General features: G+C 38.2%; 1 protein-coding gene across 1 annotated transcript in view; it reads right to left on the bottom strand.

Moving 5' to 3' along the window:
* PJVK (pejvakin) overlaps window positions 1–24,592 on the bottom strand; it is a 52,870-nt gene extending 28,278 nt beyond the window's left edge. Inside the window, exon 1 of the mRNA XM_045520393.2 lies at window positions 23,704–24,592. The gene's annotated coding sequence lies outside the window, so the exon portion shown is untranslated. The remainder of the gene's footprint in view (window positions 1–23,703) is intronic.

Raw genomic sequence — 24,592 nt, 5'->3', positions numbered from 1 at the left:
AGTGTATTTCTGTCTGGAAAAATATTTTACCTGAGTGCAATCCTTTGAGAATAAACTACATAATAAAGGGAAACCAGTGTATGTAACTTATTTAAAACCCTAAAGAGCATGTAACGTAGTTTTACATTATAAGCTATAATATGTCAATTAAATCATGTAATTTTAGGTACTTTTTGGGTGAGATTAAGGAACACACACACTGGAAATGAAATTTAGGCATTAACCAGAGTTTATGGGTATTAAGATTGGATTAGTTTTGGGTGTTTATGGACGCTGTAGAATAGAGAGGACACAATGAACTCACTCTAGAGATGACCTCAGACCCTCTGCACAGTAAAAATGCCCACTGTGAAGGGGGTGAAGTCACGGGAAGATCTCATAAAGCACTGGAAGAAGAGGATGAAGTCCAGCTGGGGGAAAGGACAATATAACTGGGTTCTAAACAGTTAATGTGTATTGATAAAATGATGAGAACTGAGTATAAGATGCCCAGAAGTTACGTTCTTCCTTCTGCCTGTGCTTTCCCTGCTCTGACTCCAGAGGAAGCAAGCATTCTTAAAGAGACTGCTCCAATGTCACCTCTGTCAGACTGTCCAGGTTTTCTCAGGAGTTAGCTGCACCCTCCAGTTAACAGTATTTTGTTAGGCTCTTAATGAATAAAACTGGTGTACTGTTAACCATGTTAGGTGAGTGACCCAAATAGGCTAAACAAGTAACTATGCCTGTTGCATTAGCTGTGTCAGTAGTGAGAAAATACACTGTGTGGAGGTTATTGCAAGTTCCAATGGGAAAATCACAATGCAGACTCCATGGGTTCTGGATTAAGACCAGGCCATCTATGGTGGAGAAGTAAACACCTTTCGGCAAACATCTTGTGATGTGCTACTGCGCCCTGGTAGAGATGTAGCCTCTCAGGACAGGATGCATGGTAGCCAAAGGGCCCATCAGCTTCAGAGTTGCCTGCGGGTTCAGCTGAGAACTTTGGGTTGAGATCGTATCACAACCCAACTTTTTCTGCACAATACCAGTCTCTTATTTCTTCCACCGATGGTGATCTCCAAAGCATTCCCTAAATAAAAACCTCCTGCCGCTGTCTCTTCCTGCAGAGCCCAACCTGATATACAGTTATAGTTTATGATAAAAATATTAATTAGAAAAGTCAGATAAATCATCTTATTTACTCATGATATAAAATGCAACTCTGAGATACTTTTATTTCTCTTTAGATCATATATCTTATGCCTTTTTTTTTTTAAATGGAGGTACTGGGGGTTAAACCCAAAACTTTGTGCATGCTAAGCATGTGCTCTACCACTGAGTTATACCCTCCCCACTCTTTTGCCTTTTATTAAAAAATGTTTTTGCAGGTCTGTGTGGGTGGTGTGTGTATTGCTCCATGACAAAACATATTTGCATTTTGAAAAGATTCTTCTTGACATCCAAAGGGAAATGTAGGAAATGAAATAGAAACGATCCTAATTTGAGGACAAAGCCTACCATGAGTAAGGCTACATCTAGAATAACACTGCACTTCAAGGGCCAAAGGACAGTTAAAAATCATGGAAGAGCACATACTACAATATGAGTTCTAAGAAGTATAGACTCTAACCCTGAAAGCCTCTGAGTATTAGAACTAGGCAGCTGCTCTTAATAGACTAGACAAAAATGAATTTATTTTGATGCACTGAAGTTCAGCTTTATCTGAAAAATTGTGAACGTGTGGAAATTATTAAAGATGTGGTCCACTCTGAACATTTTACTAGCTTGACAGCATATTCAGAATTATTCACAGACAGGAGATCATAATGGCTTTCTGCTACAGGTAAAGCTGATACCAGAAACAGGAAGCTTGGAATTGTTGGAAGATAACAAACCAAATCTTGCATTTATTCTATTTATCATTTCCTGATTTCTGCATTTCCCTTTGTAAATTTGCTTAGGTTAGAAATTATCCAAAGGACCAGCTTCAGAGAACAATGTGCAGTGAAAATCTGGCGGCTGCTACTTGGTCGATTTGAACAGAGAGATCAGAGTCGATGGAATGGCATTGATGTCTATCTGCTTGTCTGTTTGGCCTGGAGCAAGAGTTGGGTGTCATGGGAAGAAGACCTGAATAAGCTAGTTCTCCCTCCTCTACCAATCAGAGTGAGTGGATAACTGCAATGTGTCTGCTGTATTTTGTGCTAGTAGATATAACTGAAGTTTGCAAAACTTACATATATCTCAGGTAAGAAGAAGCACAAAACAGGCAAACTATGTTCAAGTACATAGGCTAAAACCAAGGAAAGTCATGGGCTTAAAGATGTCACCATTATACATTTTTTAATGAGATGAAAAATTAAAGCACATTTAGGTGCTAGATTAAAAATTAAGAATTATGTGGTAGACTAAGTGCTGGGTGCTATTACAAATATTTGCATTATACCTTCATTCCAATGAAGTCTCCTTCATGGCCAGATGGGTGTGTTACTGCACAGTATTTATTGATTTGAAATTCAGAAATTGATAGGAGTACCATCTATGCCTGATTTATTGGTTTGTTTGACTTGTTTTGCTTTATATTCCTAATGAATAAAGATAGATCTTAATGGCAAAAGAAAGCAAATTAAAGATTTAATATTTAGTTCATGCAAATAAACAGGACTTAGGCAATAAAGCACTTAAGCAAATGTCCTCTTTTTATTCACTAACAGTAGGAGAGTAATAAAGATTAGTAGTAATCGGGACAAAACCAACTCATGCAGTGGTGCCTCTGTCCCATTGACTATCTTGTGCTTCTAAGCACTGGGTCAGGGACAAATTTCTAATGAGCTTTAGACTTTTAAAGAACAATATAGCCAGACTTTTATTAAGAATTTACTATGTTTCTTGACACTGGACAAAACATTTCACATATATATATAAAGCCATTTTACTGTGAAGCTACATGGTACAGTAATTAAGTGAGCAGCTCAGAAGTCAGACAGGCTGGGTTTGCATTCTAGCTCCAGCACTTAAACTGCTGTGTGATTCTGGACAAGTTGCTAAACCTTCCCAATTCTCAGGTCCCTCATCTCTCATGTAAGTGTAACTGACTTCTGCTTCCAGCATGAACAAGTAACAGATTCTGGGCTAGCCCTCTCTGTGTAAAAACAATTGTAAGACTGGACAAAAGACACAGGGCAGCTGTTTTCAGATACTGGACAACAACACAGACTGTGAACCTGAGAGAGGGGAAACACCTGAGCTGAGACCAAGGGTGCATTCTAGACTGTGCATGTCAAAGATTTTATTTGACTCATTCAATAATGAGGGAACCAGTAAGATGCCCTGCCCAATTCAAAGAGCATTTGTGAAGCTGAAGTATTTCTTTATAGGAGAATAAGATTGTTGGGTGAGATACAAAACTAGTTAAACTGTAAATTTTGGGGTTGTCTGTTCCACAGAAATTTATACTCCTACCAGGAAAAAAACTACAAATAAACAAACCTACAAGTTAACATATATTATCACTAAGTCTGGAAACTTAAATCAAGAATAAACAGCAAGTTGAAGAGGGTGTGTAGAAAAGGGAACCCTCCTACATTGTTGGTGGGAATGTAATTTGGTGCAGCCACTATGGAGAACAGTACAGCGGTTCCTTAAAAAAACTAAAAATAGACTTACTATATGATCTAGCAATCCCACTCCTGGGCATATATCCAGAAAAGACAAAAACTCTAACTTGAAAAGATACACGCACCCCACTGTTCATAGAAGCACTATTTACAATAGCCAAGACATGGAAGCAACCTAAATGTCCATCAACAGATGAAAAGATAAAGAAGATGTAGTATATTTATACAATGGAATGCTACTCAGCCATAAAAAAGGATCAAATATTGCCATTTGCAGCAACATGGATGGACCTAGACATTATCATGCTAAGTGAAATAAGTCAGATAGAGATAGACAAATACCATATGATATCACTGATATCTGGAATCTAAAAAAGTGATATAAGTGAACTTATAAAACAGAAACAGACTCACAGACATAGAAAACAAACTTACGGTTACCAAAGGGGAAAGAGCCATGGGGAGGGATAAATTGGGAGTTTGAGATTAACAGATAGATACTACTATATAAAACAGATAAACAATGAGGGCCTACTGTATAGCACAGGGAACTATATTCAGTGTCTTGTAATAACCTAAAATGGAAAAGAATCTGAAGAAGTGTGCAACTGTATCACTTTACTGTACACCTGAAACTAACAAATCAACTACGTAATCAACCGTATATAGCATATATATATATATATATATAAAAATATATAAAATCAACTATATGTCAATCAATAAAAATAATAAACAATAAGTTGAAGTATATTACGCTGGATAATCCTGAAGAAGCTGTCACTCCCATGTCACTGAAAGGACATGCCACCCACTTTTTTTGGTCTCATATCCAAGTATTAGATAGTTTATCTTAATAGCTTCCATTTCCTCAGCTAGAAAATGAGGCCTATTCATTTATAATTCTCTGAATCCTGTTGTCATGCCTGCAAAGTAATTCTAAGTGGAACCTCTATTATCAATTAAAGGGATCTACAGAGCAGTGATTTATAAAGTGTTTAGAAGGCTCACCTCCTGGTCTAGAACACTGAAGAATAGTATTAGAACCTTGCTACACCTAGGTGTTTACCCTTAACTTGAATGATATAAAATAGCATTTCATATTATTACTAACTGTTAAATTACCAAGAATTTCCTGGTGTTTAATTGCTGTGTCAAGTGTTTTACATGGATTAACTCAATTAAAGATCACTTCAACCCTGAGACAGGTACTCTGATTATCCCATTTTATAGCTGAATAAATGAAATTTAGGTGAAGAGGTAAAAATATCTGTTTAAAACCATCATTGTGGGAAGAATTGAACCTTCTGACTGTAAATCCAATGTTCTTTCCAGGACCTCACAATATTTGGTCACCCTGAGTCACTGTTCTGCAGCATTCTTGAATCCAATGTTCTTTGCTTCACAGACTCTTCAATTTCTCACCAGTAAAATAGGGATAACCTGCTCTACCTTCCTCCCAGGTCTTTAGGAAGATGAATGAGAATGAACGTGCAAGTACTTTGAAAACCTTGAAGATACACATAATGTAAGGCATTCTCCTTACCAAGTTATGAAATTGAGGTGACTCACTCAAACAGAAATTCCTTCTATAACATTTCAACTAAGCCTTGAGGTATATAGGCTTATGAGATGAGCAGATTAAACATTAAAATCAGATAGCTTACATTCTTTTTTTAATATCGTTTCTGAAATGCGCCCTATAATTTACACTTACAGCACGTCTAGTCAAACCACATTTCAAGTGCTCAACTGTCACATGTGGCAAGTGGCCCCTTCACTCAAAGTCCACTGATTCAAATGTTAATCTCATCCAAAAAATGCCTTCACAGAAAGAGCCAGAATAACGTTTAACCAAATATCTGGGTACCATGACCCAGCCGAGTTGACATATAAAAATTAACCATCACACCCCCTTGAATTTCCATCTCATCTATTTCTTTCCTTTCATTGGGAACTGCAGCAAACAGGTTATAATGACTGTTACCATTTCCTCAACTTATTCCTTCATCTTAATAACCTGATCTGATCCCACAATTCTACTGACACTTTCCTCAGAGTCACTCATGATCTTCTCATTGCCAATAGAATGGTAATTCTAGAACAGTGTTTCAAAGATTGCATTCCAAAGCTTTCTTAAAAAATAGCTTTTATACTACTGATAATTTTTTAAAGATTATACATTTAAATACAGTTGGTAAACTTTGGGTTAAGCAAGTTTATTTATTATAGGACTTATCAGGTCCCTTTAAAATCCCCCAGCTGGGATACAGTGTGTAGCATCTTCCAAATTTATTTTGGTATCAGAATTTTTTAAACACCTTGTGGGATTAGCTCAGGGGACCACACACTTTGGAGAAAACTATTTTACTTCATTGTCTTAAGTTTTTATAATTCTTATTATAAGCTTATAGCACAGTTTTGACGCAGCATACACACCTTTTGTTTATATTTTTTTCCTATCTTCACTCCTAATATCCAGTCTTACTCCTTCTGAGTATACAGTGTGTCATAACTTTTCACACGTCAAGCTTCAAGAATTGGTGCCATACACACAGGATGTACTCATAACAGCTAGCTTTACCTTAGAGTCTATTAACTTATAATTTAGCAACTGTCTTTAACCATATGAACTTCAGCATATTGGTCACACAGCACATGGACCACCCCTGCTCCTCAAATCTGCAATAGGGATCTCTACTTAACTCTGCCTGCTCACAAACCACACCCAGCCTTAGGTAGAAGATATTAGCTACCATCCACTCACTTCCTGCTCTCAGTGAGCTCAGAGTGGAGTCACAGGCAAAGCAGAGCTCATGCAAGAATGATCTAGCTGAAGATCCTCTGAACTTGATGGACATTACAGTAAAACTCCCTTAGGTTTGTCCCTCTACCTGGTTTGAAGAAATCAGGTTTTCCCTTAGCATTTGACTTTAGGACCTGTAAATATAATTGCTTTTTAGATAAATCATATCATAAATCAATTTACCATGGTAATAAAACATAACTTGCTTAATGTAAACTGCTCCCAGGGGGTTCTGATCAAGGGCTGAATTTTATTTCATTTGAAATGAGGTCAGTATTTGATTTTGCAAGTTAAGTGACTTTGACTTTTTACTCTTGGAGGGAGCCTAAGATAGATGAAAAGAAATTTCCTTTTCATACATGTGAGAAATAAACTTTTTTTTTTAACACCCATAATCATCACTGTGACCGTTAGTCCAAGTTGAGGCAATCAGTATGTTTATCAACAAAACATCTTCCCACTGAAGGACTGGTACTGGCCCCTCTGTACAAGTGCTATAAAATCTGAAGGAAAAACCATATTGGTACCACTTTACGGCCAATTTCTACCCTCAGGACAAGATCGATATTTACTATACCTATTTCACAGTGAAGATACCCCTTCTGAAAAATTCCTCATAAGAAAACTCCTAAAATTGCTCAAGCTCCCGCGCTTTCTTCAGCCTACACTACTCAATCCTGCCTTGTGTGTGTGTGAAGTTCTTCCCCTTTGTCAACAAAAGATGTCAATTGACCACGACCGCGCTGATTCAAGGAGCAGAGGCTCCGTGTCCACACAGGTCGGCCCTGCTCAAGCAGAGTCAGGACCCCCGTGACCTTCTTTAGGGAGAGAGGGGTCGGGTAAGAGGTGTCCCAGCGCCAGTCCGCGGGACAGTGGGGTCCCAGTGCGAGCCCAGGGACCCCACAGGGAGCAGTGCCGCTGCCACCCATGCGGAACACGCTGGCAGGGGCCAGGGAGTCCGCTCGCCCACGTGGACACTAGCCCGGGGAAGGCAGCCCTCGAGTACCGCTCCTTGAGGGGCGGGGTCGCTGGAATGGGAGGCCTATGGGGTTGAGATCATCAAGAGGCTTGTACCAACGGGCTGGGGCGAGGCCCCTGGAGGATGAGCTGGGAGCACAGAGCCGCTAGGGAACTGAGATACTCAACGTGCAAGGAGTGCGGGATGACAGGGAGATGGCGTGGGGAGGAGACACAGTTTAGAAGTTGACGTGAAAAAGAATGAGTCTTAATAATTAAGGAACACCACCAGAAGATTAGAAATAGGATGTACAACTTCATTCTAGCAAAACAGATTTTCATTTGTCCAATGGAAAACAGCAAAAGGGGAAAATAAGTTTTTTTAATGTACATTTGGTAAGGAAAAAAAAAATAAGAAGACAAGTAATATAATAGTCAGGTTAAAGACAAAATTATAAGTCTCAGCATATTTAGTGTTGAATGACATGAAAGCACTACATGTGAAAATATTTGCAATACGACGAGCATTACCTAAGGGAAATGTATGACTCTATATTTTACTGAAAACACAAGATGTAAAATATGGTATCAAAAACAGTAATTGTGAGGGGAGGAGAGTACAAATGCAGGATTTTAAAATGCATTTAAAATTAAAACATCAGCAACTTAAAACAATTGTGTGTGTGTGTGTGTGTGTGTGTATGGACTGCTATATAAAAACCTCATGGTAACCACAAACCAAAAATCTATAGTAGGTATACACATAAAACAGAAAAATGAATCCAAACATAATACTAAAGATGCTCATCAAATCACAGGAGAACAAAAGAGGAAGAAAGGTTAAAAAAAAAAAAAGACCTACAGAAACAAACCCAAAACAATTAACAAAATGGCAATAAGAACATTGGAGGGCATTACGGTTAGTGAACTAAGTTAGAGGAAGACAAGTACTGTAATGATATCACTTATATGTGGAATCTAAAAAATACAACAAACTAGTGAATGTAACAAAAAAGAAGCGGACTCACAGATATCGAGAACAAACTAGTGGTTACTAGTGGGGAGAGGGAAGAGGGGAGGGGCGAGATAGGGGTAAGGGCTCAAAGGAAAAAATTTTTTAAAGAAAGAAAGAAAAAAGAGTTGGCAGTTGAGACATACTGCACCCATAACTTAGACATTTTTAGATTCCAATTTGAGGGCAAGGAAACTAACTTTTTTCCAAGGGAAGGGGTAAATCTTGTGTGCATTAATATTTGGAGGGAAGAGCCTGCTGTTGCAATGTGGCCTTGGCCAGGGGCAGTACCACCAGTTGTGTGCTCATGGTATGCCACTGGGTGATACACATGGAGAGAATTGACACTATACTTTATGGTTTACTCTTGGGCAAATGAGGCATTTGACATGCAGAGGAATATTGCTGGGAACTTTGCTTGATAGGAAGCCATTATCAAGGCCCAATGCCAAAGGGGAAGCTTGTTAATTCAACTTCCCTTGACGGCTAATAACTTGTAACAATCATTACATGGGTTACTAGGTCCTGCCGGGTCCCAGCTTGTAAGCTTCTTGCGGATTAAAGTTACCCCTATGGACAGGCTATGATTAAACACTTTATCTCCATTAAGTTCTGGCAGTCTCTAACTTCCTTATGTTTTTTTAACCTAAGAATATATTTAAAAACTTTTTGCTTTGAAGCAATTATAGATTCATAGGAAACGGTGAAGGTAGTACAGAGAGGTCCCCTGTATCCCTAAATGGTTTTATCTTACGAACATTATCAGAACAAGAAAATTAACAATGGTACAACATATATGTACATCTATGTAATTTTAAAATTTAAAATATACCCAACAAAATGTACCATCTTAACCAGTTTTAGGTGTATGGTTCAGTACTGTTAAGTATATTCACATTATTGTACAACCAATCTCCAGAACTATTTCGTCTTGCAAAACTGAAATTATGTACCCATTAAACATTAACTTCTTATTCTTCCCTCCCCCCAGCCCCTGGTAACCACCCTTGTACTTTCTGCTTCTATAAATTTTGTAAGTGACTTATATAAGTAGAATCACACAGTATTTTTGTGACTGTTTTAATCCACTTAGCATAATGCCCCCAAGGTTCATACGTTGTAGCAGGTATCAGAATTTATCACCTTTTTAAAAAAATTCTTTTTCTTTTTTATTGCAGTACAGTCAATTTCTAGCATACAGCACAATGTCCCAGTCACGCATATACATACATATATTCATTTTCATATTTTTTATTAAAGGTTATTATAAGATATTGAACACAGTTCCCTGTGCTATGCAGAAGAAACTTTTTAAAATCTTTTTTTTAAATATAGTGGCTAACATTTGTAAATCTCAAACTCCCAAATTTATCCCCTCCCACCCCCTTTCCCAGGTAACCATAAGATTGTTTACTATGTCTGTGAGTCTGTTTTGTAGATGAGTTCATAGTGTCCTTTTTTTTTTCAGATTCCACCAGAATTTACTTCCTTTTTAAGGTGGAATAATATTCCATTGTGTATAAATACCCCATTTTGTTTATCTATTCATTTGCTAATGGACACTTTTGTTGCTTCCATCTTTTGGCTATTGTGAATAATGCTGCTATGAACGTGGTTGTGCAAATATCTTTGAGACTCTGATTTCAATTATTTTGGGTATTGTTAGGGGCTGAATTTTGTCCCCCTCAGATTCATATGTTGAAGTCCCAACCCCTAGTATGTTAATGCATTTGAAGACAAGTCCTTTTAAGAAGTGATTAAGTTAAAATGAGGCCTTTAGGGTGAACCCTAATCCAGTCTGACTTGTTTCCTTATAAAATGGAAGTTTGGACACACTGAGAGCCATTTTCTGAAGTGTATGTTTTTTAGTATGGTCTTATTATTTTTCACTTTTTTTCTTAAAATTGCCTACAGTATTTTTTGAAGTTGCAGTTTACAGTAAATACATTTATGATTGTTGACATCTTCAATTGCTTCTCCCTCATAGACCTAATATTTTTGATTGAGAAACCACTTTTTCTATAAGTGCTGAGGTAATTGGTAAATTTGGGGCAAATTCTAAATGGAGGATATTCTAAATATCTAACACTTTTAAATTGTGAAATGTGTAAAATTTCAGCCCAAATATTTTCAAAAGCACTGTCCTTTGTCATCAATCCGAGTGCCTTAAGCAAAAAAAAAAAAAGGGGGGGGGTTGGTTTACAACACAAAATGTGTTCAATAAATGGTCTCTGTTTATAATTCTTTTGAATATTTTGCTAAACCCAGATGCTGCAAAACCATTGGTTGTTCTAATTCATTCCATTCAGGTAAAGAATTTAAATTTATCCAATTAAAAATAGGGGTTCTGTCAAAAGGCTCTTTTTACAAATTTGGATATTCTAAAGCTCAGTTAGAGAATTTAAAGTTTACATCTACATTGTCTGAGTCTCATTCAGTTTGTTTGGTTCCTTTCTTCTGCTTGAAGGGATAAAATTCAGTGTCTTCCTGTTTGGAAATTTTGTTTTCAATAATTGCAATTCACTAAAAATTTCAAAAGCTGAAGTTTTTGGCTTTCTACTCATTAAATATTTAGACTAACAATTTCCAACTGATTTTGAGCAAAGCAAAACCAAAATTTAGAGAACTTGTTACAAAAATGTTCAATACCATTGCAAGATACTTAGAACAATTTACAAAGTAGTACTTCAAAGTACTATTCAAACATTTTAAAATTCAACTGATGATAGTAAAAAGAGTATATAACCATCTGAAAACAATGACTTTTTAAAAATTCTACATCAGTTTTGTCATAAAAATTTTGTAATTCATTTTCTTTAACTGGGTATGTATAAATATTTCTTAAATTTGACAACTCTTTTATTGGTAAGATTTCTCAGTTTGCTTGAACACACAATTATGAAATAGGTTTGTACCATAGCCAATTCCTTGTGTATTTCTACTCTGGAGGTTTCTTAATACTGTAGCTTTTCATAACAATGTTGAATTTTTAAACTGAATTTATAGTGTCATTCACAAAGTAGGGTCAGGTATTTCACTTCTGATGTAATTGACTCCTAAAAGCTTTACTTCAATCACATGTCATATGAAAAAACTGAACTACTTTTGGAATTATTTCAATTGATTTTCCATTTGAAAATCTTATGGCACTAGTATAAAATTGGCATTATTGTGTACTACTTACAATAGCCAAGACACAGAAGGAACCTAAATGTCCATTGACAGATGACTGGATAGAGAAGATGTGGTAAATGCATACAACAGACTACTACTCAGCCATGAAAAAGAATGAAATAATGCCACTGGCAGCAACATGGATGGACCTAGAGATGATCATGCTAAGTGAAATAAGTCAGACAGAGAAAGACAAATAACACATGATATCACTTATATGTGGAGTCTAAAATATGATACAAATGAACTTATTTACAAAAAGAAACTGACAGACATAGAAAACAAATTTATGGTTACCAAAGGGGAAAGGTGGGAGGGAGGGATAAATTAGGAGTTTGGGGATTAATAGATACATACTCCTATATGTAAAATAGACAAACAACAGGGACCTACTGTAAAGCACAGGGAATATCTTGTAATAGCCTACAACGGAAAAGAATCTGAAAAATAATATAAATATAACTGAATCATATATGCATAAATATAAAACTGAGTCACTGCTGCACACCTGAAACACTGTAAATCAACTATACTTCAACTTTTAAAAAATTGTCATTAATTATCTGCAAAATTCTTTTACTAATGGAGCCAACACACCAACAGCTACTGCTTCATATTAGTGTGCACGTAAGAAATTTGGACTCAATACGAGTAAAAGTAAATCAGAAGCAGAGGCATATGACCTGAATGAAAACTCATGCTTCACAGAGTGATATGAAAATACACCTTCTGCTGCGGTGTGTGTTAAATCATCACTCAGGGATGATGTTCTTAAAATAACTGACTTTTCCAGTGCCCGCTGATGCCTCTCCAGCAGATTTGAATCTTCTGGTATTTTCTTTAAAAAAAAAAAAAAATCTGGTTTTCATGTTAAGAGACCGAATGGACAGACAACGGCCAGACCATATATAACAATAGAACTCTCACCCACAACCTCTGCAGCAACCGGCCCAGCACCGTCAGGACTTAGTTGATGGCCACCAGCTTCCCTATTTTTGCCTTAGCTTCCAACTCAGGACCAACCAGAGAAAGCCAAATATTCTTCCCAAGCTAAACATATGAAATATACTGCTTCTAGTTAGCCTGCCTCTATCTTCCCTATGTCACCAGTTTCCAAGCATACCTGAAATTGTTTTCCAATATAGAACTTTCCCACTCCCCCGTCTGCCTCTGAGTCTCCACCTAACACAAGGGTGGTGGCTCCCTTACTACAGCAAGCTCTGAATAAACAGCCCGTGTTCACACTTGGATGGTCTTCATTTATTTCCACAGTGTGGTCATTGATTTAATGGTGGATGAAATTACCAGAGTGGTGGATGGTTTAAGTGCTGATAAACAGTTTATGCAAGTTATATATTCTTCATTCAACTTTCCTGAGAAACAGAAATTCAGTACTTAATTTTCACCTGGACGCCACTCTCCAAATTCTTTTCTATCAAGCTTTGAATTCTGTGAATGATTTTTCACCTAATAGATAAATTTTCTTCCTGGTTTTGAATGGTACCTTCTGATTTTTCTAAACATTGGTAAGTGGTCACAGCTGAACCTGAAGTGTCTGGCTCTTCATGTAACATGCAAAGAAAATTCCTGTTTCGTGTTTTGACTCATCAAGGGAAGGACAACCATTTGGAACAGAGAGCCCTCACAGAGAAATGCGCTATACAAAGTTGACTATTCTTATAATGTTGGGTGACTAAAAGTATCATTTACATTTAGATTCATGTTAGTGCAATGACCTGGATGACTTCAGCAATTTCAGTTGGCACTAAAATGATCAGACTTTGAAACAACAAAATCCTATCTCAGCTAAACCCTGGTTTAAAGCCCTATGAAAACCAGAATTCTCTAACATATTGAACTGAAAAGGAGAAGAATATTTGTTTGCAATGGAAAAGTCCTGTAAATCATAAGATTCTTCTCTCAGCCCTCCTCTCTAAATAAACTCACCTTCTATTCTCATTGGCAAATGAACTTGTTGCCTAAAAGAGCCAGTTGAGATTAAAAAGGTAACTTCTGATCAATTTCATCCTTGGGGAGCAGGAGGAAAATGTCACAAAAAGCCACAAAAGAACCTGTGTGAATCTGAAATAAAGCTCTTATTTGAGAGTGAGAACCTGAAGGTGGCATGGAAGTTCCCTGGGAGCAACTATATGCCAGTCCACTGGGTTGACAGCATTCTTACACAAATGAGAATTGACAGGGAATCTGTTTTCTGTGCTGAGGCCAAAGCTGGGACTGGCTGGTGTGATGGAAAACGTAAAAAAAAAGCTAAAGAAAAATACCATATGACATCACTCATATGTGGAATCAAAAAAAAAAAAAAAAAGACACTAATGAACTTATCTACAAAACAGAAACAGGCTCACAGACATAGTAAACAAACTTAAGGTTACCCGAGGGAAAGGGAGTGGGAAGGGATAAACTGGGGGTTCGAGATTTGCAAATATTAACTACTATATATAAAATAGATAAACAAGTTTCTTCTGTATAGCACTGGAAACTATATTCAATACTTTGTAGTAACCCATACTGAAAAAGAATATGAAAAGGAATATATGTATGTATACATATGACTGAAACATTCACTGGAAATCGACACATTGTAAACTGACTGTACTTCAAAAATAAATAAAGAAATAGAAGGACCCAGCGGCAGGCATCTATTTAGAGTGTGGCTTTCTATGTTCCTGCTTTCTTCATCTTTAGAGGTACATGCCTTACTGGGTGAGTCTGCCTAGGAATGGATGCTACTGATTGTCTCCCCAGTTGTTACCTGTTGTATTTCCCCATTTGATTAAATTAATCATTCTCATGGAAACCTTTACACAAAAGATTTCAAAACATACTTGCTTATATGATTTGAATGTAATGAAGAAAATTCAAAGTTATTTTTTTCAGATACTTTTGTTTTCTTCTGTCTGCAACCTTCAAGTGGAGCTGTATGCGTTTATTCATTCAATAAATATTTCTTGCATACCTACAACAGCCAAGTGTTGTTTTAGGTAAAGATGACAGATGTGTAAGAGAATCATTTTGGATGTCTCAGCTCTAGCAACTGGTCAGTCAATCCCATGTTACTTAATGACAGCTTTTAAACTTCCTCTGCATTTGCACGGTGCAACTCACTGCCTCCTGCTTTATGAGTGCCACTGTGGGAGGCTGAATAATAGCCCCAAAGATGTCCTAGTCCTAATCCTCAGAATCTGTGAATGTTACTTTAAATGGCAAAAGGGATTTTGCAGATATAATTACATTACATCCAGAACTGGGGAGATTACCCTGCATTATATGTGTGGGCCCTAAATGTAATCACAGCATTCTTAGAAAAGGAGGGAGATTTGACTACAGAAGCAGAGATTAGAAAGATGTGGTCACAAGCCAAAGAATGAAGACAGCCATCAGAAGCTGGAAGAGACAAGGAACAGATTCTCCCTTGGAGTTTCCAAAAGAAACTAGCCCTGCCAATATCTTGATTGCAGCCTTGTAAGATTCCTTTTAGACTTCTGGCCCTCAGAATGGTAAGGAATAAATATCTCTTGTGTTAAGCCACTAAGTTTGTTCCTATTTGTTAAAACACCAACAGGAAACCAATACAGGTATAGGCCTAGGTTTTGAGTATAATTGGAATTTATAGAGGTGGAATCTAGGATATCTCTAAAAGCACTAATGTCATTCATGAGTTAGCAGTTTTGCAGATTACCCCACTGACCGGGAAAGATAAAAGTTCTTCCTTATGGTTCCCCAAATCTATTGAGAAGGCAGTGTAATGAGATGGCCCTTTGGGAATAGACAGACTCTCCCAAGAATTTGTCAGCTTTGAAGCCTGCAAGCCCTGTACTTGCCCAGCCTCAAGACCCAGGAAAGAGCCTGCAGTCAGCGACAGAGATATCAATGGTTTAATGGAAAAGGGGATCCTACCTGTCTGAAGCCAGGTCCTGGAGCAACACCTCAGCAGAGGCGGCAGACCGCAGGCAGACAGCAGGCAGGATGTGGCCACGGTCTTGGCTTCCAGTGAGGGAGGGGGGAGGTTACCAGTTATAGGGGCAATTAATGTCAGGTTGGCTCATTGGTTACCAGGGAAACTAACAGAAGAGCACGGTCCTCATGGGCCCTTTGTTAAGCTATCCAGGTGGAAATTGTTCTGATCTAATCAGAACAAGCACTAGCTGGGGCTGGGGGCAAGTATGTAGGAAGGTCAGCCAGGTGAGTAAGGTGTAGGTGAAGCAGACACTCATGGAGCAGGCGATGTGCAGACAGCAGGAGAGCAGCCACCTTGGGTGGCCTGATCATACGGCTCCTAACATAATACTAGCTTTAGGCCCTTTCACTAGTTCAACCAGACTGTGGAAAAGCATCTTTTTCACTGAACAAAATAAAAAAATGTTCAGAATGTTTCATTAAATATCATTAATTAGGTTTCGCAAAATTGTGAGGAATTTAGAAAATGACTTTGACCTCTCAGGGCTGATGCCATGAATCTGAACATTACTGACTGAAGAAGCCGTGTGGGGACGCCATCCTCCTGTGTGGTCGCCTAGTTAGGTGCCCGCATATCTGGGTACCTCTTAGAAGGAAATGTACAAAATCTAATGGCCAGTGCAGGCCCACATGGGTGATACGAGTGGTGATATTTAGGACCAGTCTTGGTTTTGTTACTGACTAGGGTCCTTGGACTCTTCAATCAATAGAAACTGATAAGAGGCCAGAGGAGGGATTCATGAGAGGCTTTACTGGGACTCGTGCTGCAGCACGAGGGCAGGAAAACAAGTAACAGGTGCCCCTGCTGGCTCCCTGAGGGAGGGCGAGCTGGTTCCTTAATAGGGTGAGGGTGGGAACACACCAGGGATTGGGCCGGAGGTGGTGCGCCCACCCCCTTGGTGGTGCTGTGTATAGTACCCTGTTTTTGTTCCAGGTCTCTCAGAAGTGGCAGCTGGGTTTTGGTCTTCTTGTATCTTATTGGTCCTAATTTGCCCCAATTGCACATGTGTAGTTATTTTTAGTCCCTTAAGTTTTTGTATTCTATTGCTAAGGAGACAGTTGTCCAGGTGCAAGCACTTGTCCCAGGTCCCAGCCTATCTCAGTTTGAACATCGTTTGACCAGAACTGTGGCAAGATTAATGAAGAGGCTTTCTCTATCATTTTCCTTTACTCTATATGTCAAAGATAAATGCCTTTGGAATGCTTTGGAGAATTAACCTGCAAAGACCTCACAAAATGACTGGTACATTTTGAAGAGAGTGTATTAATTGCATAAATATGAATGTGCTTTATTCTACATGGGAAAAAAGAATAGAGGAAGATTTGTTAAGAAAGGGCTTAAAATAAAATTTTAAGGAAGAGAAGCTTAAAAAGTAACAACCAAAAAGTTCTGTGATAGCAAACAGTAAATACTGAGCAATGCAGTGGAGAATTAAGCATTTAGCAGGGAGAGACTTTGGGAAGAAAGGTTGGATATAAAGTGGTTTAATTTTCTTTGAAAGAAAAATCCTCATTCTCATATTTGTTTCCCTAAAATTCTACAGCTAATGATCAAAATTTGAAGGGTGTTTTAAAATATTGAGTTGTTAGCATCTGGGAAGTATACTTTTGGTCAAAAATGATGGATGATTCCAGGAGTAATCAGGAAATGCTGAGAGTGATGTCTGGTTTTATCCTGGACTACCTGTCATGTGGATGACCTTATTATACACTTGAGAGCTTCCTGGTAGGGACTGAGTTTTGTAGTTTTCACTATTTCCCCCCCAAAATTTAGGAAGCCCATCTAAACCACTGTTTAAAGGAAAGAACAGCCCTATTAGCTGAGCCTGTATGGAAAAGCAGCAGCTGCCTCAGGCAGGCAGCTATTGACACTGCACTGCTCCCGCCGAGCAGCTGCCAGACAGCCCCCAGAGTTCTAAGTCAGGCCAACATACGGCCCTCAGGATTCAACCCTCACCATCAGATGGTTTTTCCCTCTGAGCAGATGAGCTACCACAAACTCAACTGTATTTATCTCAGTGTGCCATCCAAATTTTATCAAGTACCTAGGAAGCTAAAACTAAACCAGAAAATCACTACGTGCAAGCCAGCAATAGTGTAATGTAACTGTGGCTATGTTCACCCATTAGAGGTTAATTCCTGGCATGGTTTTGTTATTGGACTAGGGAACTGATTTATGGTAACAGTTTATGTATAAGCACAAACTATGCGAATACAAGTTTCATCTACTGTGTCCCTTTGCTACTTATTTTCAATTTGCTTTCCAGTTGCTTTATTACCAACAGCAAATGCCAGGACATTTCTTTGACATCTTGAGTTCTCATCATCTTTCCCTCCCTCCAGCCCTGTAAGCTAAGAAGTTCTGGTGTATACACTTTTCAGTAAAGGACACAAAGAAGAAGGATTTCTTTGTGTGTTCCTGCCACTCATATCAGAGCTTCTCAGTAGAATCCTGGGGACACAGTTCCAGGAGGGGCTATGACAAGATTCTCATGTCTCCGTGATAGGACAGTGCCGGGATGGGGCCGTGCACACCCTGTAAGCGCACCACAGTGGACCAGATGCTGAAAGGCGCCAGGGCCTGTGTGTTTAACATATTCCTGCAGGATTAAACCAGATCCACTACCAACATTTGTTTCAGAAGAAACTGATTTGGGGATTCTAGTGACCCAAACGTCTGGTATATTGCATTTCTTCCTCCACCTCTGCATAAGAAATGAGACATGGTGCTCAAGACTGATAAATCCTCTACTTACAGTGTATAGAAAGGCTAAAACCAGGATACGCTATTACTAGCTGATTGGAAGTGCTTTCACCCGTGACAGATAGAAAACATTCCCTAAGTATTTCTGAAAGGGAGAATGTGGATGAGTGAAAGCTAATCCCTGGGGGCTTTCCCAAAAGACCAGCCATGGAAAACACAGATCTGTGCACTCTTGAGTTTCCTGCAGCCCTCACAAGCTACAGATTCACTCCTAGAATCTAGAAACAAATGGAAAACTGAAACCAGCTTTCTAAATCTTTTAATATAAAAAGTTCAAAATTCAGGAAAAAGTCCTGTGTTCTAGTGCTTGATTTAAAAGTTTCTACATTGTTACTATGTGAAAAAAAGAGCAGGAAATATAGTCAGAATAAGCACTCAGTCTTTATAGCCTATTTTAAGTCTCTTGCTGGAGGTAAAAATATGTACCTATTTCATGGAAAGGTCATTAGAACATACTATTCACAAAAAAACCCAAGGCTTTTTATGTGGTTCATTTAAAATGTACTGTTTCCTGTGTTCTTACAAATGTGACATTTTGGTATACAACATTAATCGAAAAGGTACAACTCTTGTTTTGAGGTGACACAGATTAGACAATTTTTTAGTGAATAATTTAATTACAAGCTATTTTTCTGTAGAAAGTTGCTTGAAATTCTATCCCTGATATAAGATAAAATTTAATTTTTCCATCTCAAAATGACCATATGCAAACTCACAGTACATGACTAGTGCCTTTATACCTTCAATTATAGGCAGAGTAATTTCACAGTGGAGTCATTTTCCAAGAAGAATTTTTAAAATATATTATTAAATAAATCATTTTCAGGGCAGAAGCTGATCTGGATAAAGAATTTACAGCTGTACCTCATTAAGAAAATGTCAGTCAGGTGATCAAGAGCGTGTTTTGTTACAGAAATTCCGCGTGGCTGCCACCTGCCAGGATCCCATTAGCCAATTTAAAGACCATGCCCTTCCTTAGAGACAAAGACCAGGTGTAAATGGGAGTGGAGGGTGGGGCAGGGGAGGTTGATTCAGGGCTTTGAAAGGCAAATTTCCCATTGCTTGGGCTAGACCACACTTTTACAGTCTGGTTCAGCACAATCTCACCTTGTAGGTTTCGTTCTCCATTTTATTTGGGGGGTGGGGATTAGGTTTGTTTATTTATTGGAAGCTGCACTTTTATTGTCATGCTCAACAGTTAGGGAGTTTTTATATATGAAATGCTCAAATTAAGAAAACACAAATAATCTAACAATCAGTATATTTAAAAATAAATTTAGGTGAATATACACATAAATATTCAAGATTTACAATGTAGCTGTGGAATTCCCTAATCAGAATTTTTCACATATGTAACATTAATAAAAAGGATGTTACTAACCACTAAGAAAACCCTAGATAGCTAATAAAGAACTCATACCCAGGTATAGAAACCTTACAACTCAATAATAACGAGACAAGCAATCCAACTTTTAAATGGGTAAAACATTTAAATAGACATATGAACAAAGGAAATACATAGATAACAAACAAGCTCAGGAAAAGATGCTCAACATCATTAGTCATTAGAGAAATGCAAATAAGTCACAATGAGGTACATACCTATCAGAATGGCTAAAATTGAAAGGACTAATAATATTAGTTGTTGGCAAGAACGTAGGGTAACTGGAATTCTGATTCACTGCTAGCAGGAATGCAAAATAGTACTTTCACTTTGGAAAACAGTATGGCAGGGTTTTATAAAGCTACACTTAATACTTACCACGACTTAGTAATTCCACTGCCAGGAAAAATAAAAACACACTGGCAAATGAAGACCTGGGCACAAAGGTTTACAGCAGCTTTATGCATAACGGCCCCAAAGTGGAAACAACACAAAGTTTTGTTAATAACCTGGTATCAATAAATTGATATACACCCATACAATGCATTATAATCAATCAATAAAAAGATACTAAATACAACATAGATGAAACTGAAAAGCATTATGATGAGTAAAATAATGTAACTTACACTTCAATCAACACTGCTTAAAAAATCTTTTTTTTTAAATCAGTCTAATTTTCCACCTTAGGAAGGTAGAAGAAAAGCAAGTCAAACATAAAGTATAAGGAAGGCAATAATGAAAAGAGCAAGGTCAATAAAGTGGACAAACAACTGAAAAAAACAAAAGCTTTCTCTTTGCAAAGATCAACCTCAAGCTGACATGACCAAGAAAAAAAGAGAAGACCCAAATAACCAAATAAAAAAGGGGCTATCAGTCCGGATCCCACAGATGTCAAGAGACTAACAGGAGAATATTCTGTTCGACTTTTGCATCAATACACTCTACAACTTAGGTGAAATGGACAAATTCCTTGAAAGAAAAAAATTACCAAAGCTGACTTAAGAAATATAACAGATGAATAATCTTAAGTCTATTAAATAAATTGAATTCATAAATAAAAACTCTCCCAGGAAGAAAACTCCAGGCCCAGTTTGCTTAACTGGTGAATTCTATCAGATATTTAAGGAAAAAAATAATACCAATCTTACACAAACTCTTTTTAAAAACTTCTTCATTTATTCTACCAGGCTAGCATTACCCTTATGTCAAAGTCAGAAAAAGAAATTACAAGAAAAAAAAAATACAAGCCAATATTCTTTATGAATATTGACACAGAATTCTGTAACAAAGTATTAGCAAACTGAATCCAGGAATATAAACAATGAGTAATACATCATGACCAAGTAGGGTTTATTGCAGGAATACAAAGTTGGTTTAACACTCAAAAAGCAATGAAGTATAATTCCCTATATTTTCAAAATAAAGGAGAAAAATCATATGATCATCTTAATTGATGCAGAAAAAGCACGTGAAAAATCCAAACATTCATGATTAAAACTCTCAGTAAACCAGGAAAAAACCCCTCTTCAAACTGATAATTTGTTAAAACAAACAAACCTACAGCTAACATCATATTCAATGAAAAATGAACACTTTTCCCCCAAAGATCAGGAACAAGGCAAAGACCTGTGTTCTCACCACTTGTATTCAACACTGTCCTGGAGGTCTAGCCACTGCAGTAAGAAAAAGAAATTAAAGGCATACATACTGTGAGAAAGAAGATATGATGATTATGGACACAGAAATCCTAAAAATACATTTAAAAGCCACTAGAATTTAGTAAGTGAATTTAGTAAGGTCACAGGACGCATCGTCAATATATTAAAAAATCAACTATATTTTTATATACTAGTAACAAGTAAAATGAAACTTTAAAAATGCCATTTATAATAGCTTCAAAACACATGAAATACTTAGTGACATATTTAACGAAGTATTGGTTAAGACCTATACACTGAAAACTACAAAACACTGCTGAGAGAAAGTGAAGAGCTAAATAAACGGAGACATTTACTCCACTCATGGACTGGCAGTCTCAATATTCAGATGTCATTTCTTGCCAAACTGATCTATAGAAGTCAACACAGTCCCAATCAAAACCCCAGCGTTGGGGAAACGCAAATTACCATCACAGTGAGACACTATCTCACACTCCAATATTGGTAAGTACATAGAACAACGGGAACTTACACAATGCTGGTCAGTGCGTGATAGGACCACTTTAGAAAGTTTCTTAAAAAGTTAAAATTACATGCTGCCCATGACTCAGAAATTTCACTCTTAAGTGGAATTGAAGAGGAATGAAAAATACGAGCTAAAAAGCAGGATATGAGAAGGCTAAGAGCAGTCTTGCTCATAACAGCCAAAAGCTGGGAAGAGTTCAAATGCCCAACAACAGGGAAAATAATTATGTCATGTTCATACAACAGACATGGATTTAAAAACATGTTACATGAAAGAAGCCAGAGACTACGAATACATATATAAGATTCCATTTATATGAAATTCAAGAACTGACAAAACTAATTTATAGTAAGGGAAATGAGAAAGCAAGTTTGGGCCTGTGGTAGGGGGCGAGGAATTGACCACATAGAGGAAGAGGGGAATTCTTGGAATGCCAGAAATGTCTTTACTGGGGTTGTGGTTCCACAGGGATGTGTATCCATTTTGCAAAACTTATTAAGCTATACACTTCAAATTAGTACATTTTACTGTTTGTAATTTTATACCTCAGTAAAATGTATTTAAAAAGTAAAAACTAAAATAAAAAATGAATTGTCCTTGGTCTGCTCTGTCTAAAAGCTACCACATCGCATTGGGGCAGGCTGAGGGGACATCCACAAGTCAGCTGAGCAACTACCAGCTGGCCCAGTTTTCCAAACCATCCCTCTAACTTCATAGACGACTTCAGTGGGTATTTCAGCCAGTCTTTAGATTCTTGCTTTGTTTTGTTTCATTTCATTTACTGGTATTGTTTCTTGTTGTATGAGTTGATGTGGAGATCCACCAACCCCCGCCCAAATTCGGTTCTTTTCTTTTCCTCTATCACCAAATTACACTTCTGTCTTTTCTCTCAAGAGTATATTTATTCCCGAGCATGAGGGACATTCCAGAAACAAACAACTATAAAAATGTTCCCAAGAATGACGAGGAACTATCATGCCAGGAGCCAGATAAAGAAGAGCTTTGAGCTCCAGATGCAGATGAAATTCTCCCACCCTGACCACCGAAATGTCTACATCTTGGAAGTTATTATTTTTTTTCAGACTCAGCCCCAGGATTAACTGGCTGCAAATAAGCCAGTTTCAAAACCATCTGCTCCATATACGGTTAAAACTTTACTACTAAGGCCTGTCTGTGTAGTTTTTCTTCAGTACTAAGAGGAGCATGACTTCAAAGTTTTTGAAAAACCAGGATGTTGGGCAAGTTTTTAGGGTTGGCAGATCTCTGCCATGCTTCTTAGTAACCACAGCAAGTTTCTGCCTCATTGACACCACAAAGCAAGGGCACACACATGGTAAGAGAATACCACACACAACTCCATGTGGTCTCCATCCCAAACACAAAGGCCCAAATACTGAGCAGATACAGGCACCAAGACACAAGTTACTTTTCTGATGGAACAGGGAACACCAAAACTGTAACAAACAATTGTGCTGCATTTTCAAGACTAATAAGATCAAAGACGATGTCATAATCCCAATAACAACAACAACCATGTAATTCAGTAAAATAATTCAGTTAGAAAAGAAGAAACAGTTATCCAGAGGTTGGACTTGACACAAATGCACCCGTTAAGACAAGAATAAGCCTGGCAAAACCAAGTTCTTTGAATAGCTGAGAACTACAAAGCCCAAGCTTGGGCAGGGGCAGAGCAACAGAATCCTTGATAGACACACAAAAATGCCCTAAAAAGGCACAAGAAAGAAAATACTTTTACTACAAACACACACATGTGAGACTACTTAGTAAACAGAGAACCAATATTTATTACCACAATAATTTCTGGAACCACCTTACACTGCTTACCAGTAATAATAAATGATGCTCCTAATGGTGACCTTCAGTCATCAGGAAACATCAAAGTGTGCTCAGTACCCCTTCCTAAAAACAGCAGCACGTGCAATTTGTCTATGAAGGTGGCCAAAGAACAGTTATAACCTTCATCACTTCCCTACTTCACTTTTAAGTCCTCAGGCCGGTCCTCTCCCGAGGTCAGGCGTGCGGAACGCCCACTTCTAAGGGCAGTGTCCTGGCATTAGGAACTCTACCCTAGTGTTCACTCTCCTTAGAAATGGAAATGGTTCCAGACAGAATTTATGTCTATGTCCCAGCCGTCTGCAGAACCACGACACAGATTAAATGATTTTTTTTAAAGTTTTCCAGCATATTTCGAAAATGAGATTTCTCCTGTTATTATACAACTTCTTCCACAGAAAAAAAAGTTCTTCCTGGGGTTACAGTTGGCTGAAAGCAATGAATCTTGTTTGGATCAGGAAAATGCACTTTACAGGTACAAGGTAAATGAGCTTCAAGTTCTGCACCCTCTTTAACAAGCAGCCTGTCTCTCACAGAAACCCGCCGAGTGGAGTCGGAGGCTGTGGCTGACGCCCGGGACCCCTTGAGACCGGCATCCCGCTTCGATCTGCTTGTGACCGTCAGCATTACTGGTGCCTTTATCCTGGGCAGCCCGAGACGGGCGAGGCGCGCCCGGCGCCCAACGCCAGGAAGGGCGGGCGGCGGCTGCCGGACACGGCCGCGCACAGCCGCTCATGGCCCCTCACCGGCTTGGGAGGCGGGACCGGAAGTGGCAGGGCGGGACCTCAGCTGCGCTCGCCCGCGGCTTCCGCGACGCGTTTGTTCTTTAATCGAAGTAACTGGGGATTGAACCCAGGCCCTCATACATGCTGGGCATGCG

This window comes from Camelus bactrianus, chromosome 5 (assembly GCF_048773025.1).
Source record: "Camelus bactrianus isolate YW-2024 breed Bactrian camel chromosome 5, ASM4877302v1, whole genome shotgun sequence".
In the NCBI taxonomy this organism is placed as follows: domain Eukaryota; kingdom Metazoa; phylum Chordata; class Mammalia; order Artiodactyla; family Camelidae; genus Camelus; species Camelus bactrianus.
This window is presented reverse-complemented; position numbering and strand designations above follow the sequence as displayed.